Genomic DNA, 12,500 nt, shown 5'->3' on the forward strand with positions numbered 1-12,500 from the left:
TCTTCCATGATATGATTATTTGCACAGAAGGCCCCTCCATCTCTGAAGTCTGGAGTAGACTTTGTCTGTTAGTCCATCCCAGTTTTTCTGAATACTTTGAGCATCACCAAGGTGTACACCCAAATGGTAAACACTATTATTCTTCCAGGATAAATTGCCAGGTAGTGTTGGGAAGGAAAATGCATTGCTAATCCAAAAAAGGAGGCATAACTCTTTGTCCAGTTTACTCTGGCTGAGCAAGCAAGGGTAAAATTATTCATAGTTTTAAGTAGTTCAGATACATCTTCTTGACATTGAATTGTAGTGCAGATATCATCTGCATAAGCAACATCTTTTATAGCAGGTATGTCCGGAGCGACAGAGAATCCCACAAGTTTCTCACGCAATTTAACTAAAAGGGGTTCAATGGAAAGAACATAAAGGAGTCTGGATAAGGGACACCCTTGCCTTATTCCTCTGGTAACAGTAAAGGGAGGAATCAACTCATTATTTATTTTGAATGAACTAGAAATATTGTGATACAACAACTGAATATATGATACAAAAATACGACCAAAACCAAAACCCTTTAGGATAGCAAATAGATAACTATGATCTATACTATCAAAGGCATGCTCTTGATCAACAAAGATTAAGCCAGTACTTTTATGCAGAAGATCACACACATCAGCAATGTCACGAACAGCACCAAGAATGTCATATATTGATCGTCCAGGCACACAACAGGTTTGATCAGGATGCACCAAAGATTGGACTACCAATTTTAAGCGAGAGGCAAGGACCTTTGAAAAAATCTTGTAGTCGGTGTTCAGTAAGGAGACAGGACGCCAGTTTCTGAGTAACTGGGTATCTCCCTTCTTTGGTAACAAGGAAACAACGGCTCGCCGGAAACTTAGGGGGAGCTCCCCAACTTGAAAACTTTCCTTGAGTACTTCCAAAAGTTCGGGTCCGATAATGTCCCAAAAGGTTTTGTAGAATTCACAGGGGATTCCATCCAGACCAGGAGCTTTCCCGGACGCCATACTGGAAAGAGCAAGACCCAACTCCTCCAGCGTGATGGACCTCTCCAAAGAGGCTCGCTGTGACTCAGACAACTTGGGTCAAGGTTCAATAAAGGCTTTTGCAACATTCAAATCAATCTTTTTTGCACAGAATAAAGAAGAAAAATAATCGACTACAATTCTTTTAATCATCTTAGGTTCACTTACTATCTCTCCTTCAGGTGATTGTACAGATAATAGTTGTTGTTGAGCTTTAGTTTTCCTCTCCAAAGAGAAGAAAAACTTTGATGAAGTGTCAAAAAGACTCAAATTTTTAATCTTAAGCCGCACTAAAGCCCCTTTAGCCCTTAAGTTGACAAGACTGTGAAGAAGTTCTTTTTTAGTTATAAATTCTTTACGTAATCCTTGATTTCTGTTCAACTCAAGAGGATTTCTTTGCAATTCTAAAACCTCTTTTTCTAGAATCGTTATCCTTGAAAGACTATCCCGAGAGTGATGAAGTTTATACTGCTGACAAAAGATTTTGATGTGGATTTTTACAATATCCCACCATTGTAGCTTGCTATGAAAAGTATTTTTCCTTCCGTAAAGAGAAGTCCAAAAGATCCTAAAAGCATTGCAAAAAACAATGTCTTCCAAAAGACTAACATTTAGAGCCCAATAGGCACTCCTACGTTGAAGATAGGGAAAAGTTAATTTTAAAGAAACTAGGTGGTGATCCGAAAAGCCAGAGGGAGAAATTGCCGTAGACAATATGAAGTTCCGAAAATCATTATTAACATAAAATCTATCTAAGCGAGCGAACGATACCCTGTTATTGGAAGCTTGACACCATGAATATTGCTTAACTTTGGGGTGCTGCAATCTCCAACCATCAACCAAATTATACTTTGCTAAAATGGTCGCAAACCCTTTTGCACTCTCAGGGTGGGGTTCTAAGCCATTACGGTCCAGAGCTGGCTCCAAGGTACAATTAAAATCACCAGCGAGGCACACGAGAACACAAAAATCAATCTGGGATAAACAATCATCAAGAATGGAAAAATATTCGTTTCTTTTTGCAGGATTACTTGGGACATAAGCATTTAATAGTGTGATTTTATAGCCTCCATAAGAAAAAACCACAAAAGCCAAATGACCTTGTATGAATTCGTGAAAAACAATTTGGTCCGATGAAAATCTTGATCGAAACCAGAAAGCAACTCCTGCACTGCAGCAATCAAAGGAACTGAAAAACCAAGAACCCCTTATTGTGGTTTGCCACTCTGCAGAACAAGTCGGTCCACAACGCACATCCTGAAGAAGAGCTACATCAATATGCTTTTGATCAAGTAACAGTCGAACATGTGTTTTACGTATAGGGGCGCGGCCCCCATTTATGTTTAAACAAGCAAGAGACAGAACCATTTTAGTATTTTATAGCTGGGTACTGGTTACTGAAGTTCTTTCCTTGCCAGAGTTACATATTTCCTCAATCTGTGTACGTGGGATTCATTGGCGCCATAGGCTGCCGGATTTTTAGTAATAAGGGATGCGCTAAGCATAAATTTATCGAGTTCTGGAAAGAAATCTGTTAGTTTAATTTTTTTCCGAAAGGTGTTATGGAGGAACTTGATCACCTTCGCAGGAGCAGGGCCATTTAAGCCCTTGTGGTCTTGTGAATCTCCAGCTGCACCATCCAACTCAGAAGAATCTGATATTGAACAAGTATCATCGGAATCACACGACTCGTGTTCAAATTCAGCATCCTTTTTCTTTACAGATATAGCAGACATTGGAAATGGTTTCACGAAAAAGGAATCCTCAGGAAGCAGATTTCCTTCTAACTTTTCAGGTGTCTGCTTCAAAGTCACTGAGGTAATGGGTGTGGCTGTAGATGTGACAGGCAGTTCTATGGTACTCGGTGCAATTACAGTTTGGTGAGATTGTTCTGTGGTGTTAGGCACAACTATAGTTTGGACAGATGGCTCTGAGTTATTAGGCTCCATTGTAGTCTGAACTGCTGGTTCTGAGGTATTAGGCACGACTATAGTTTCAACAGTTGGTTCTTCGGTGTTAGACACAATCTCCGCATGAACATCCTGCTTCAGTGTATGACTACCTTCTGTATGTCCAGAACAAATTTCGTCTCTGCCTGGGACATCGACTGATGGTTTGTTTTGAAGCTCCATAGTCTCCTCGTCATCACATGTGAGAGGGCAGGCATAAACATCTGAAGGATTTTGGTTACTCTCTTTCCGATTGAGTGAAACCCTCTTCACAGCGACCGCTTCCGCGTATGAAGAAGGTTCGACTAAAACTGCACTTTGGTGCCTCCGTTTTCCTCGTGTCACCCAACCAGACTCATTTTTTGCATTTGTTTGATTTTCAGAGTTTTCCCCTGCCTCAGTAGACACCCCAGTGACCTCAGGTTCATTTACATTTTCAACTTTACTTGATTCTTTTTCAATGCCCCTTGGGCATTCATTTTTCATGTGACCATACTGTCCACATTTGTAACACACTAAAGTCTGTGATGTAGCAAAGATGCGGTAAGTAAACTTTTCATGTTCAATTTTTAACATCACGTCAAGCTCACGAATGTTTGGCTTCGGAATAATAAATAGTTGACGTCGAAAGGAAAGAATATGTTTTGTACTGTGGTCCTTAAACCGAACAGGAATGAAAGTTATTTTTGAAACCACAGTGCCATACTGTTCTAAAGCAGCCTTCACCTGCTCGTTTTTTATGAAGGGAGGAATATTTGACAGGAGTACCTTCATCGATGGAACATCGAGGGGTGATATGAAGAAGAATATATCTGGCTCCACAGTCAGTCCTGACTCCACAAGCTGCGCCACCATTTCCTCTTTAGCGACGAAGATAACAACACGCTGATTCATTCTCGATGCAGCTATTACACTATGCATGCCGATTAATTTTCCGACACACAAAACAACTTTTTCAACTGAGATTTCGGGTGGTGGCGTACACGAAAACCCATTTTTCCGACTTAAAGACTCTAACAGCTCAACGGTCGCCATGATTTAGGCGTAATAACACTCAATGCCTCAGGGAAAAAAAAAAAAAAATAATAATAATAATAATAATAATAACACTGAACAACAAATTTCAAAAAAATTTTTTTACTGGAGATGTGTAAAGTGATTAAGACTAATTTGGGTACGCTGATTTCAAAAATCATAACCGTTTTGCTGTATCACGTCAGGATTTTCAGGAACAGAAATATTCCCATTGCCTAGAAGTCAGGATTTCAATGAAATTTACATGTCTTTAACATGTCTATTTCGTACAATTGTTGTTAACTTGTGTTATATTTCTTTCTTTCAGATAAAGATGAGTAGGCGTTCCTGTACCAATCATCCTGACAACTTCTGTTATGTCTGGTCGGTATACCAAAAAATATCAACAGCGAAGTATATCTACAGCAGTGAAAATGAAGGCCGCCTACTTTCACTACTTCGGGTGTAAGGTGGGGACCAAGAACAGAGCTGGGCACCACACATCTGCTGCACAAGCTGTCACACAACCTTGACTCAGTGGTTGGTGGGCAAGCGCGCGAGCATGCCATTTGCGGTGCCCATGATATGGCGTGAGCCGCAGAATCATCATGATGATTGTTATTTCTGCTGCACAAGCATCGCCGGCTTCAACAAGAAGAATAAAGGTCACATCAAGTACGCTGACTGCGTCTCTGCTCGTAAACCTGTGCCTCATGATGACGAGAACCCCGTTCCAACACCTCCAGCTGATCAGAACATAGCTGTAAGCAGTGGTGAAGAGGATGGTGATGATGAACCTTTTGAACCCGACACTCAAGAATCACACCTTCTGAACCAGGGAGACTTAAATGATCTTGTAAGAGATCTCTCGCTGTCAAAGGCGAAGGCAGAGCTGCTTGGATCAAGGCTGCAGCAGTGGAATCTACTTGAACCTAACACTAAGATATCCTTGTTCAGAGCACGTCACAGAGACATGGCTGAGTTATTTGAGATGGAAGACACGATGACATTCTGCAGTGACATCAACGGTCTGTTGAAAGAACTTGGGTGTGATCACGATCCTGCAGACTGGCGCCTCTTCATCGACTCGGGGAAGAACAGCTTGAAGGCTGTTTTGCTCCACAATGGCAACGAGAAACCATCAGTCCCACTGGCTCACGCGTTCGGCATGACAGAGACCTATGAGACTATGCGGCAGCTGCTTGATTCCATCAAGTACAATGACTTCAACTGGCACATCTGCGGAGACTTGAAAGTGGTGGCGCTGTTGTTAGGGCTGCAGTCAGGCTACACGAAATACATGTGCTTCCTTTGTCTCTGGGATAGCAGAGACGACAAGAATCACTGGACGAAGAAAGATTGGGAAGAGCGAAAAGAGCATGTACCTGGTCGACACAACGTGAAGCATGTCGCCCTTGTCGACCCAGCCAAGGTTTTCCTTCCACCACTCCACATAAAGCTCGGCTTGATGAAAAGTTTTGTACGGGCAATGGATCTGAATGGGCGTGGGTTTTTATACCTCAAGGAAAAGTTTGGCAACACCTTGTCGGAGGCCAAGATCAAGGCTGGTGTCTTTGTTGGAGCGCAAATCCGACAGATTATGAAGGACGAAACTTTTCCGACAACTCTAAACCCCAAAGAGCTGGCAGCGTGGAGGAGCTTCAAAGCTGTGACGGACAACTTCTTGGGGAACGAGCGCGCGGACAACTATGAAGAAATAGTGCAGCAGCTGTTGGAGTCCTTCAGGAAACTTGGCTCCAGGATGTCCCTGAAAATCCATTTCCTACACCAGCACCTGAACTTCTTCCCTGACAACTTGGGAGCAGTCTCGGACGAGCACGGCGAGCGATTCCACCAAGAGATTTCACTCATGGAGACGCGTTACCAAGGGCGGCACAACCCGAACATGATGGGCGATTTCTGCTGGTTCCTGCATCGTGAAACTGACACAGAGCAGCACAAACGCAAAGCCAAATGCCTAAAGCATTTTTAATTACATTCTAGTGGAGTTTTTCTGTAATTTCTATAATTTTGAAGCATTCATGATGAAATAAATGAATAAATGAATTTTTGTAAATTTCATTGAAATTCTGACTTCTAGGCAATGGGAATATTTCTGTTCCTGAAAATCCTGACGTGATACAGCAAAACGGTTATGATTTTTGAAATCAGCGTACCCAAATTAGTCTAAATCACTTTACACATCTCCAGTAAAAAAATTTTGTTGTTCAGTGTAATCAATACACAAGCGAAGCTGGCGAATGGAGGAAAATAATAATAATACTAATGATAATAATATGGACGCGGTCCAAGAATCATTTAAAGGAGCCAAAGCGATGGCAAAAACTAACAAAACATGTCGGATGGAAACCAGGCCTCAAAACCGGGAGGGGTTCTGAGAAACCCGAACACCACCTACCGTGCGCGCTCTCTTTCTCTCTCTCGCTCAATGGAAAAGAGAAAACAAGGAGAAAGGGGTCAAGAGAAAACGAAAACTAAAACATTTAGACGATGAGAAGAGGGAAAGGAGAAAGCAACACAGGCTCCGTGCGTACCGCCAGGAACTGAGAAACAGGTCTTCGCGATTGCACGCACGTGCCAAGTGAGCAACAGCTGTGGGGAGAGAGAGAGAGAGAGAGAGAGAGAGAGAGAGAGAGAGAGAGAGAGACAGAGAGAGAGACAGAGAGAGAGAGAGAGAGAGAGAGAGAGAGAGAGAGAGAGAGAGAGAGAGAGAGAGAGAGAGAGAGAGAGAGAGAGAGAGAGAGAGAGAGAGAGAGAGAGAGAGAGAGAGAGAGAGAGAGAGAGAGAGAGAGAGAGAGAGAGAGAGAGAGAGAGAGAGAGAGAGAGAGAGAGAGAGAGAGAGAGAGAGAGAGAGAGAGAGAGAGAGAGAGAGAGAGAGAGAGAGAGAGAGAGAGAGAGAGAGACAGAGAGAGAGAGAGAGAGAGAGAGAGAGAGAGAGAGAGAGAGAGAGAGAGAGACTTTGACTTTTATTACAAAAAAGTATAAAGGGTAAAAATTCAATACAACAAAGCAAAGGATTATATACAAGAGTGGAAAAAAGAAGAGAAGAAACCAATTCAATTTTCAAGTAATCGATAAAGCATTGATAACAATTTATACACAAGGAACACCCCCAAAAAATACATTAGAGAGAGGAGAAGATGATAAGAAGAGAGAAAGCAACACAGGCTCCACACGTACCACCAGAGACTGAGCAACAGCCCCTTGCGTTTGCACGTGCGGAGAGAGAGAGAGAGAGAGAGAGAGAGAGAGAGAGAGAGAGAGAGAGAGAGAGAGAGAGAGAGAGAGAGAGAGAGAGAGAGAGAGACAGAGAGAGAGAGAGAGAGAGAGAGAGAGAGAGAGAGAGACAGAGACAGAGACAGAGACAGAGACAGAGACAGAGACAGAGACAGAGACAGAGACAGAGAGAGAGACAGAGAGAGAGAGAGAGATACAGAGAGAGAGAGTGAGAGAGAGAGAGTGAGAGAGAGAGAGAGAGAGAGAGAGAGAGAGAGAGAGAGAGAGAGAGAGAGACACACACAGACAGTTTTGGCCTCTTGATTGTTTGGGATCATGATGTGATAAGAGAAGTTATACCAGTACAAGCAAATGCCTGAGCATTGCCCAACAAAGAAACAAGGTAAATTAAAACTTCAATGTAAGTACACCATCAACAAGTTCACATAAGGATGTGTTCACACACCACTGTTGTGAGAACAGTGTACAATCACTGGAATTAATTTCAAGGTGCACTCGTGCTGTGACCAAGGTTTTAAAGAGATAAACAACATCGGAAACAGAATCACAAACATCTCGAATTTTGCGTTTCCTTGACATGTATATAGCAAGCTTCGCTTCAGAGGACAAATAATTTGCTAACAGGCACTTGTATTTACGCTGGTGGAAGATGCTAAAACCGTAAACAAAACCACAACAAGTAAAAGTTAGGCCGAGTCCCCGGATAGCACGTGATAAGACTGTAAAAAGGGGTGCCAACCTTGAGCAATCAATAAAAATGTGAAAAATAGTTTCTGTGGCACCGCAGAAGGGACACAATTCTGTGTTATCGGGAGATATACGATGAGATAAAACATTGGATGGTAAAATGTAATGTGCCAGTCGCCACTGCAAATCTCCGGAGCGCTTAGCAGTGGGTGCCTTGTAAATGACATGCCAGTTGATCGAAGTAGAATGAGTGTTCTGAAGCATTCTCCCCCAGTGTGCTTGTGGTTCCGCAGGTCTATCGGGAACAAGGGTTTTAACACACAAAGCGTAAACAGAAGATTTTTCCATCAATTTAAAGGAGGTGAAACCTTGAAAATGAAGCAAAAGCTCTGGAAAGGGATGTAGGGATAAAGAAAGGTTAGCTTCTACCTGTGGAATCCATTTCAGATTAGTTTGCTTGAAAAAGCGCAGAATCACAGAAAAGATTCTCCCAATAATTCGAATGGACCTCACTCCAGTGGCCACAGCGACGTCAGCAGCTGGCTTCCACTTGTACGGAGAAGGAGTTCTGAGATCTTTTACCTTCGTACATCCAGCATCAATAAACTTCTGCACAAGAATATAATTGCTGCAGACCCCTTCAAAAATGGGGTTTAAAAAGATAGGCTCATTTAAGAACATTTCCAGGGAGTAGTCATTGTTATTTCGGCGAACAGTGACTGCCTGCCATGCCTTCAGCATGCTTCTATAAAACAGGGGACTGATTGCTTTCAACTTTCTTGGTGTCAATAAGGAACAGTTGCTGATCGTAGCCGAGTTTCCCCACCTGCCGAAGCAGGCAGTGAGCCAAGGCCTTCCACGAGACGTCCGTGTACAGCAGTCTGCGAAGCGAAAGGAGGCGAAAAGCCATCACCTTGCTGGTAATAGCAATCAGCCCCTGTCCTCCTTCAGAAACAGGCAGGTTTAACACACCAGGTTGGAGCCAATGCTTTCCTCCCCAAAAGAAGTCAATAAGAATTGATTGTAATTTTTTAAGAAACAAATCTGGGGGCTGCAGTGCTATAAAAACGTGCCAAAGCATTGATGCTGCAAGGTTGTTTATAACAAGGGTTCGGCCCCGATAGGAGAGTTGACAAAGTAAGCCCTTCCACTTTCGTAAACGTCTCTCAGTTTTAATTATTAGAGATTCCCAGTTTTTTAAAATGAAGTTCTCAGTTCCAAGAAAGACGCCTAGGTAAAAAATTCCATCCCTTTCCCATTTAAGTTTCTCGGGAAGAGTCGGAGGAATGGCGCCATTTTGTGGACCAAGATGGAGAGCTCTGCTTTTTCCCCAGTTCACTTTTGTGGAACTTGCCAAACCAAATTCATGAATGCAACGGACCAAGGCTGAGACGTCCTCATTCGAGCGAACGATTGCACAAAGATCATCTGCATAAGCAATCACTTTAAACGGGTTCGCCATTGGTTGAGGAAGGAAACCAAGAAGACGTGCACGCAACCGAACGAGCAAAGGCTCCATCGCAAGAGAGTACAGGAGGCCAGAAAGAGGGCACCCTTGACGAATGCCTCTATTAACCGGGAAAGGGGGACATAAAATGTTGTTAACCTTTAAGAGACTAAAAGTGTTGTTATACAGTAACTGCACATGAGAGATAAAATTTTCCCCAAAACCAAACCCCCGTAAAACAGAGAAAAGATAAAAATGATCAATGGTATCAAAGGCCTTTTCTTGATCTAAGAACACCAACCCGACATTCCTTTGCTCAAGAGAACAGATGTCAATTATATCACGCACAATAAAGATACTGTCATGAATTGTCCTCTTCGGGACACAGTAAGACTGATCTGGGTGTACGATCTCCTCGATTATGGCTTTAAGGCGGTTGGCAAGGGCCTTGGAAAATATTTTGTAGTCTGCTCAGAGTAATGAAATGGGACGCCAGTTGTGTGGTTGCTGAAGGTCTCCTTTTTTGGGGATAAGGGCGAGGACAGCCCTCCGGCAGCTTAACGGCAGTGAGCCTGATCGTAGACCGTCGATTATAACCTCAAGTAGTTCTGGTCCGAGGAGGTCCCAAAAGGTTTTATAAAATTCCGCAGGAATTCCATCCAGGCCGGAGGCCTTACCCGAGGGTAGAGTTTGAAGAGCAGCTTGGAGTTCCTCCAAAGTTACTTCCTTGTCCATTTGTAGAACTGCAGATTTTGACAAGGTAGGTAAGGAAGAAGTCAGCACTGTTACCATTTTGTTGTCGATTTTCGGAGCATGATAAAGTTCAGTAAAGTAGTGTCTGAGTGAGGCTCTGACATCTTTTTGATTGTGTGTTATCCTTCCTTCCTTTGTCCTTACTGAAGTTATCTGCTGACTTCTCTTTGTTTGAGCTTCCAGTCCAAAAAAGAACTTAGAGGAGGTGTCCAGGTAACACAAATTCTCCAGTCGGAGACGAATCAGCGCTCCTCTGGCTTGCTTTGCACAAAGTCCAGCAAGAAGAGCTTTTTCTTCGCCAGCAAGAGGTTGGTTCTTTCATGATTTGAGGCCAAGAGGTTGGTCTGCAAATATAATATTTCTTTGGCAAGCAAGGATTGAAGGGCAGAGTCATATTTGGTGTGGTAGGCTCCATATTGTTGGCAAAAGGATCTTATTTGCACTTTGACGTTGTCCCACCATTTTCCAAGGCAGGGGAAGGAAGTTTTACGTTGGAGCAAGGCTCTCCAGAACACACCAAAGGCATCGACAAACAGTTGGTCATCCAAAAGGCTTGCGTTGAAGGTCCAGTAGGCAGCACCACGATTCCGAACTGGTTGGTGAATCCGAAGTGCGACCATGTGATGGTCTGAGAAGCCGCTCGGAATAATGTCCATATTGCTCACAACATTTAAAAAGTTACTGTTGATGTAGAAACGGTCCAATCTTGCAAGTGATACGTGGCCTTTTGAACACCGACTCCACGTGTATTGGCGGAGAGAAAGATTGCGGATTCTCCACACATCAACCAGGGAAAACTTGGACAAGGCTCTCAACAAAGGTGCTGCGCTTGCTGGGTGCGGCTCCTCTCCATTACGATCAATGGTGGGGTCCATCGTGCAGTTAAAATCTCCACCCAAGCAGACAAGTCCATCAAAATCAATGTGTACAAGAGAAGTTTCTAAGTGTGTGTAAAAGGCGAGTCTCTCCGTGCTATCGCTGGGTGCGTAGACATTCAGTACGGTGTGTTTAAAGCCATTATGCGTGAAGGTGAGTGAAATCAAATACCCTTTGATAATCTCATTAAAAACAACACTGGGACTGTAAAAGGAAGGTCGTATACAAACAGCCACCCCAGCCCTTGGGTGTTCCAGACTACTAAAAAACCATTTTCCCCTCATTATCCTTTGCCATTCACTTGCACAAGAGGAGCTGCATCTTGTTTCTTGCAAAAGCAAAACATCAATGTGATTTGTCTCAACAAACTGTTTAACTTCTGCTTCACGGATGGAGGAGCGTCCCCCATTAATATTTAAACTCGCTATGGAGAAGGCCATAGGCTAACATAGAGTTAGGGTGTGTCAAAAACTTAGTCTCTCTGTGTCTGCAGCTCATTCTTTGCTTTGAGGATGCATTTCCGGAGTCGATACACTTGTGATTCCGTCACACCAAGCTGTCCGGCTTTGAGGAGCAAAAGCTTCGCAGAGATTATAAAGCCGGATAAGTCAGGGAAAAAGTTTTTAATTTTAACATGTTTCTTGCGAAAGGTGTCATGAAGAAACTTTATGATATCAGCAGGTGGAACACTGGTAACACTCTCCGAATCTTGGGAAACTGGATCATTCCATGCTTCAGCACTGCCACAAGAAGCAAGTGATGAGTCCCCGTCCGAATCATAATCCGAGTACTGATTGGTGTCCATTACATTATCGTTATGCTCCAAAGATGGAGCTGATGGTTTAATAAGGGAAGCCTCACATTCCGCTTCCAAAGGGGGAGAAGGAGTCGGAGGAGTCGGGGAAGGAAGAGTGGAGGGAGGAGGAGTGGGGGAGGAGGAGTGGGGGAGGTGGAGTGGGGGAGGTGGAGTAGGGGGAGGTGGAGTGGGGGGAGGTGGAGTAGGGGGAGGTGGAGGGGTGGGAAGAGGAAGAAGATTAGAAGTGGGAGGGGGAGGAGGAGGAGGAGTGGGAGGGTGAAGAAAACGGGGAGGAGGAAGAATACTAATGTAAGGAACGTTATATTCCGCTTGAGATGAACCTGGTGTTTCACTAGTTGAAGCTTTACACCCTGATTCAACCAGGTTTGGAGTTATTGGTGACTTAGAAACGGTACACATTTCACTGTTGGTCTTTTCAGGGAGGGGGGTTACAGTGGATTCGGTGTTAATATCCAAGGTGCCTGTGACTATGGGAGTGGTCACGTGTGCTCCCTGCTGCACAAAACCAATCTCCTCCTCATGTTCACCAACCCCACCGACAAAAAAGTCAATCATCCTCTGGAGCAATTACATCAAATCGATTTTTCGTTTTAAAAAGAGCATCTATTGTTGCTTCCAAACACGAGTCATTATTCTCGGCAGCCGGCGCCATCTTTTTT

General features: G+C 43.5%; 1 protein-coding gene and 1 long non-coding RNA gene across 3 annotated transcripts in view; both read right to left on the reverse strand.

Moving 5' to 3' along the window:
• The window catches only part of LOC147014017 (uncharacterized), an 8,286-nt gene extending 1,632 nt beyond the window's left edge, over positions 1-6,654 (reverse strand). The window contains exons 1-2 of the long non-coding RNA XR_015050613.1: positions 6,423-6,654; positions 1-1,094 (exon numbers count right to left, since the gene is read on the reverse strand). The exon at positions 1-1,094 is cut by the window's left edge and continues 1,632 nt beyond it. This is a non-coding gene — a long non-coding RNA (uncharacterized LOC147014017). The remainder of the gene's footprint in view (positions 1,095-6,422) is intronic.
• Positions 1-12,500, reverse strand: part of LOC147014016 (uncharacterized) — a 69,714-nt gene that overhangs the window by 31,081 nt on the left and 26,133 nt on the right. The gene's annotated exons all lie outside the window — the stretch shown is intronic.

The sequence above is a fragment of the Eptatretus burgeri genome, chromosome 13 (genome assembly GCF_056783735.1).
Source record: "Eptatretus burgeri isolate ZD-2024b chromosome 13, Ebu_testis_v1, whole genome shotgun sequence".
Taxonomy (NCBI): Eukaryota; Metazoa; Chordata; class Myxini; order Myxiniformes; family Myxinidae; genus Eptatretus; species Eptatretus burgeri.